Here is a 6,474-nt window from a genome sequence, read left to right on the forward strand (position 1 = left end):
CCTTTGCCCCAATTCTATGCTGAATTCTCCTCTGTCCAAGCCCTTTCATGAATATGCATGTATCCTTAGCTTAAAACTTCCCCAATTTTGCTGTTTAGTGGGACACTGCTTTGGGAAAGATTTCCAGTGTTTTCCTTACTTGCTGCAAGTAGTCATAAATCCTTCTTTCTCCTTATCTTTGATTTGGTTGTGTCTTTTTTTTTTTTTTGCGGTACGCGGGCCTCTCACTGTTGTGGCCTCTCCTGTTGTGGAGCACAGGCTCCAGACGCGCAGGCTCAGCGGCCATGGCTCACGGGCCTAGCTGCTCCGCAGCATGAGGGATCTTCCCAGACCGGGGCACGAACCCGTGTCCCCTGCATCGGCAGGCGGACTCTCAACCACTGCGCCACCAGGGAAGCCCTTGGTTGTGTCTTTTGACTTGACACCAACCAAGAGGCAAACCCAGTTTTGGGGTAACACAGCCACCAATGACTTTCCCAATGGGAAGCAAGTTTCCTATCCTGCCACCCAAAACGAGCCTTTGTTGTGCCTAACGTAACCCTGAGAGCCCATACTGGTCAGTTCTAGGACTTGACTGTTGTCTAGCATGCATAACCCATGCTTGGTAAATATTGGTTGATTAACGGAGGACAAAAAAAAGAATCACCAAAGTGAAAGTGGCTGGAATTTCCAAGCGTGGTTGAAAAGGTTGAGGAAATGTATTTTAAAATAAATGTAGGCAATTTATAGTTGGAATTTGTGTTGGTAGTTGATGGAAGGTAAGGGAAAATCCCATGTAAAGATATTCTGTTGCTCTGGCCCATGATATCATCACTTTGAAAGAAACAAGGAGGGAGGTGGGGTTGAAAGGGAAGTGAGAGCACACTGATGACCAATATCCCTGAGTCACAAGTTTGTCCAAGCCATGGTTTGACCACAGTTGTCATTTCTCTCCTGGATGACCCCTCTCCAGGCCAGCTTTCATTCTGTCCTGCTTTGCTTCTGCCCCCACCTCCTGGACTCTCTTAGTGCGGGTCTGGTCCCTCTTAATATGTTTATTCAGGTCAGAAGTGGACTTGACAAGGATGTCCATGGCACCAAATGCCTGTGGCTCCCTCACGCGGGAGAGTCAGACCCAAGGTGACCCAGGCAGTGACAGTCTCAGAGGCTCTACTCATGGCTGGTCCAGACCAATCCCAGAGAAGCCCACTCTTCCAAAGCATTGGTCACTATAGTTATTTTAGCTACTGAGTACCACAGTTCTCTGTGTGTGTTAGCTAATTAATACCCTGACCTACTCTATGAAGTCAGTTCTACCATTGTGCCCATTTTGCATTTGAGGAAACAAACTTATACAGGTTAATTCATTTGCCCAGATCATAGTTCCTAAGTGGTAGCTCTGGAAGTCACACCCAGTGTGACTGAGGAGCCAGACTCCAGCCAGGGTACTATTATTCACTGTTTTCTATGAAATATAGAAACGGAAAAGGAAGAGACTCAAAATCGCCTGTGATTTTAGCCACACAGATAACTATTTGTTTTGCTTCCTACCTGCTACCCTTATTGTAAACCTCACCTTTATGTAGCAGTAATGTTGGCTTTCCAGGCATATTCCTGGGAAACGGTCTCTCTTCCTCCCTGTCAGTGGCATATCTTGAGACTAGCCTTTGAAAATCCCTTGGTAGAATCTGTGCCCTTGCCCTCTCCAGGGAACCCCTGTGAAATAGGAGGGAAGGGGGCAGGACACCACCTCTAAAAGAATGACATAGCTCTTGAGGTTACGACAAAGACTGGTTAGAACAAGTTAGGTGCAAGATGGCAGAAGATTCAACTTCCAGGGGACCTTGAGCCTCATTATACGTTCATTGTAATATATTAGCATATGCTAAGTGACACCCACAGGTGCTATGACAGTTCCAAGGCTGACCATAAAAGGCCAAAAAATGGGTGGTGGCCCGTATCCTGGAAATCTCTGCCTCTTCTCCAAAATAGTTGGAATAACCCTCCACTCGTCAGCCTATGAAATTAACTAGCCTGTAAAAACTAACCACCCATATTTCAGGGCCTCTCACCTTCTGGGAATGCCTATGCTCTGTCTATGGAATGTGTACTTCTCTCAATAAATCTACTTCTTACCTATCACTTTGTCTCTCACTGAATTCTTTCTGTGACAAGACATAAAGAACCTGAGCTTCATTAAGTCCTGAGACCAGGTGTGTGATTTCAAATAAAAGACAGTGGGTTCAAGTCCCAGTCTGAGTTTTGTCTGGGTTCAAGTCCCGACCCATGGGTTCAAGTCCCATCTGAGGTGTGCAGTTTCACCTGCAGGGCCCATGCCAGCTGCTAACCAGACCCGAGACCTGACCCTCTCTCCCTTCCCACACCAGGGTCCTGTTTCTGCAGAGACCTGCCCTCACTTGCGTAATATCTGGCTAACCTAATCTCGGGTAATATGCACTGAAGTTATAGTAGGCTACTCCCGGCAGGTGACATGTTTCTAAGTGGACAGGAATTTTTGAGAGATGCTGTAGATTTTAGCTAGAAGTCCAAAGTAGAGTTACATTAACCTCGTGCAGGCTTTTGGTGTTCTCTTAAAGCATACCATTCCTACTTTGCTGTCTTGTCAGTGAGTGAGAAGTGTTTTCACAGTGAAACCTCTGGCTGCCAGGTTGTGATGGGGAGGTTTGGTGGGGGTGGAGGAAGACGTTTCATGCTGCAACACAGGAAGTCTCAGGAAGTTGATGACCTCGGAGCCCCTGAGGACTCTGTGAGGTCAATTCATCTTGAAGGCTGTTCTTTACTGCCTAAAAGCCAAGGCTGACTACAGAGTGTCTTCCACTCCCAGAGCACAATTAGAGAGACAGAAGGAAGAGCGCCAGGATCTGAAAATGGAGCAGGGCGGGGAGAAAGTCTCAGACAGCCCTCTCAGACACAGTACTTCCCTTTTATAAGAAATATTTAGTAATATCCCTTTACTGCCTAGAAATGAAAATTTTAGATAATATAACCAATTTACACATATAATTTTTAAAATCAATATAATGTCCTACCTATAATATAAAGAAAAAATAAAAAGAAAAGAATACATAATAAGGTAAAATAATTTAAATATGTGAATACTAATACACAGTTACACTAGAAGACATAGCAAAGAGCCAGATGCTTGCACCTTTACTTAAAATCATTGTGAATGCCACAGCTACAAATACAGATTAATATAGTTGGGGTTAAATTGGTGATTCAATATCATGTGAAGTACTGTTGTCAGAAACATGCGTTTCTGAAATTGTGAACAACTTTTGGTAAAAACAAAATACTATCTTCCCTTGATTCACACAGTTACACTCTAGGCTCAGATAATTATCTGTAGGATTTTCAACTACATAAACGTTGAGTGTAACTTTCCAAAGTCATATGAGACCCCAAGACAGCTACTGTTATGGGGAATTACTTTGTGCATTTCAGCAAGTATAGCATCCCTAGTCAGCTGTACCTTCCAATCATTGTGACAAACAAAACTGACCCTATAAATTTCCAAAATACTTCCAATGGTATTACCCTCATTGAGAATCAATGTCTGGGGATACCCCCAGGAAATGACTTGCGGGACGATCACACACCCTAACTCTGTGTATGGCATGAATATTTCAGTAGCATAATAGAAAGTGAGAGCTAAATACTGATCAAAAACATGGACATAGGTTACTAACATGTTTTCCAAGAAGTCAAAAATATGCTTGCCTTCAGAGTAAACTATAAAATCAACACACTAGGGTTCAACTGGGGATTTACTAAATCATCTTAGTGAGCTGGGAATGCCTACAACCGGAGATTTAATGCTAAGCTAACTGATGGTGGTAATAGATCCAAAGAACTTTAGGTAAATTTGATGAAAATCAATTGGTCAAAGATGAATTTGCCAAAGGTCAGGTCCCTCACTGACCATTTCACCAAAAGCCAGTGTGTTGAAAATTAATTTGCTGAATGATTAATTCGCCCAAAACTGCCAAGTCTGGTACCTTAAAACAGGTCTAGAACAGTTTACTGTATGGATCCCACCACAAGCTGGTTTGTTATAGTCATGTTACTGAGGCTGGCTAGTTTCTAGGGTATTTGTGTCTCTGTGATTAAGTAATGAGCGGATCTTGTGTATTTCAAATTTCACACATTGTGCGCAAATCCAGTGTCGAGGGTTTTATAAATAATAAGGTAGGTTTTTCTCTGCAAATGCATTTAGCCCACTTCCTTTCCTACTACTCTTAATCACAGCCTCATGAATAAGTTCAATCAAATAAATATTTTGTGCATGTTTCAGACTTCAGACTCCTTTCACTTTAATGTCATATACATGAAAGAATCGTTTGCCCTTTAAACACAATTTTATACCAATTTGCCCTTCCCTATTTTTGCTGACTTTATCAGTCTTTTGAACAAAGATTTTTACCTGCTTGTTAGTTTTACATATCCACAACAAATGTGGAATCTGGCAAAATTATTCGCATGAAATGAGGTCTGTGTATAAATTTAGGCATGTGGCCTATAAAATCCAAGTTAGGCATAAGGACTCAAAACTAGAGAAGGCAATAATCTGTTTGAAAGGTGAGCTCACCCATTAACGTATAAAATGTTGTACGTTAGAGAAGTACAGGATCTAAAAGGTGAAAAACATAAAACAGGCATTCAACCGAGCTAGCCTGATAAATTCTCAGTGAAAGAGCTGTGGTGAAGCAGTTCCCATGAGTTGCACCAAACAAAACCAAAAATAAATCTTCAAAGAGTATTGAAGTTTCCACATATAAGCAATATCATATGAATATGTGGAATTTAAAAAAATGGTGCAGATGAACTTATTTACAAAGCAGAAATAGAGTCACAGATGTAGAAAACAAACTACGGTTACCAGGAGGGAAAGGAGGGAGGGATAAATTGGGAGATTGGGATTGACATATACACACTACAGTATATGAAATAGATAATTAACAAGGACCTACTGTATAGCACAGGGAACTCTACTCAATACTCTGTAATGACCTAAATGGGAAAAGAATCTAAAAAAGAGTGGATAAATGTATATGTATAACTGATTCACTTTGCTGTACACTGAAACTAACACAACATTGTAAATCAACTATACTCCAATAAAAAAAATTTTTTAAAGAATATTGAAGCAGTATCATACAATAAATCTGTTATAAGCTCCATAAGTAGTTAACAAAAGCAGCGCTTTGATGAAACAAGAATTTGGTCAGTTGGTCATTCGACATATTGATGACCTAGAACGTTTCTTTTGAGTAAACAGAAATATTGCCTTTTGGAAAGTTGGTTTGCTTCCCTCAAAACCTGATGTGATAGGCAGAAGGGGAGTTGGAAACAAAAGAGTGACAAAAGCAAGTGTGGGGAGGGCCCACTAATGATCACGTCCTATTCTCCATTCTGGCCTGCACATATATCCCCACTGTGGAGACAGACGCCTCAGGCTAGCTCAGCCTGCTGCCAGGATCCGCTGAATCACATAACCAATTCTTCCTGATTCCACACTCACCTGGAATGTTTCTGATTATAAATGAGCATCCACAGTAGTTTTTCTTCAGAGAGAGAATCTGTAGGCCAAGGGTCAGGAACACCTAGTCACCTTGGTGGATATAAATCTAAATGTGCATTAACAAATGGGCATCTTTGTTTTTACATTTGTATTTTACGAGCTTTGTAAGTGGGGGTCAACGCCACAGAGTCTGATCACTCCCAGGACCTTGGCAAGATTAATTTTTCACAATGTCTGTGAGTAATGGCCAGGTCTATTCTGAATTCATCCACTTGGCTCTGCAGGTTTATTTTATGTTTCTGTAATCTTTAAAACATAGTTCAGGAAGACTCTACATTTTAAGAGTAGACTTAAAATCATTGTAGACAGGAGAAAATATTTTTATTATATATTTTATACAAAAACGCTGAAGTGATAGCCTGTGTATCCAAAGTCCCATCAGCCTAGAGTCAAAGACAGGGTCAAGTTAACAGAAATAAACAGCATTTCTCTGGATCTAGCTTCAACCTACCACTGTGGGCCTTGCATCTCTCCATGCTTCACCCCCCGCACCTCCCACAGCCCCACCAGTTATTTAGGGGGGCTCCCAAGGGGTCCTTGTGTGCTGATGAAGAGGCCCTCTGAGCTATCTCTGCCATTGCCCCGCTCTGCTCTGCTCCCGTCAATTACATCTGCGGCCCCGGTACTTTCCCGTGATGCCCAGGGCCAGCGCCGGCCCTGAAAGGCAGCCTTCTGCTGCTGGGTCTCTTCCTTCTGCTTCCCCATCTGGAGCCAGGGCTGTGGGAATACTCCGGGTCCTCCCGGTGATGAAGCTGGCCTTAACTTGCTGCTATCCTCACCTTGACACCTTCTGCACTGAAGGGTGGGTGACGAGTATCTCTCTCTTCTCCTCTGTGTCACAGTGGACACAGGACCCTGCAGTCCTGCCTCTTGTTTCCAAAGAGTTGTCACAA

Source organism: Grampus griseus, assembly GCF_964374135.1.
Source record: "Grampus griseus genome assembly, chromosome: 1".
Classification (NCBI taxonomy): domain Eukaryota; kingdom Metazoa; phylum Chordata; class Mammalia; order Artiodactyla; family Delphinidae; genus Grampus; species Grampus griseus.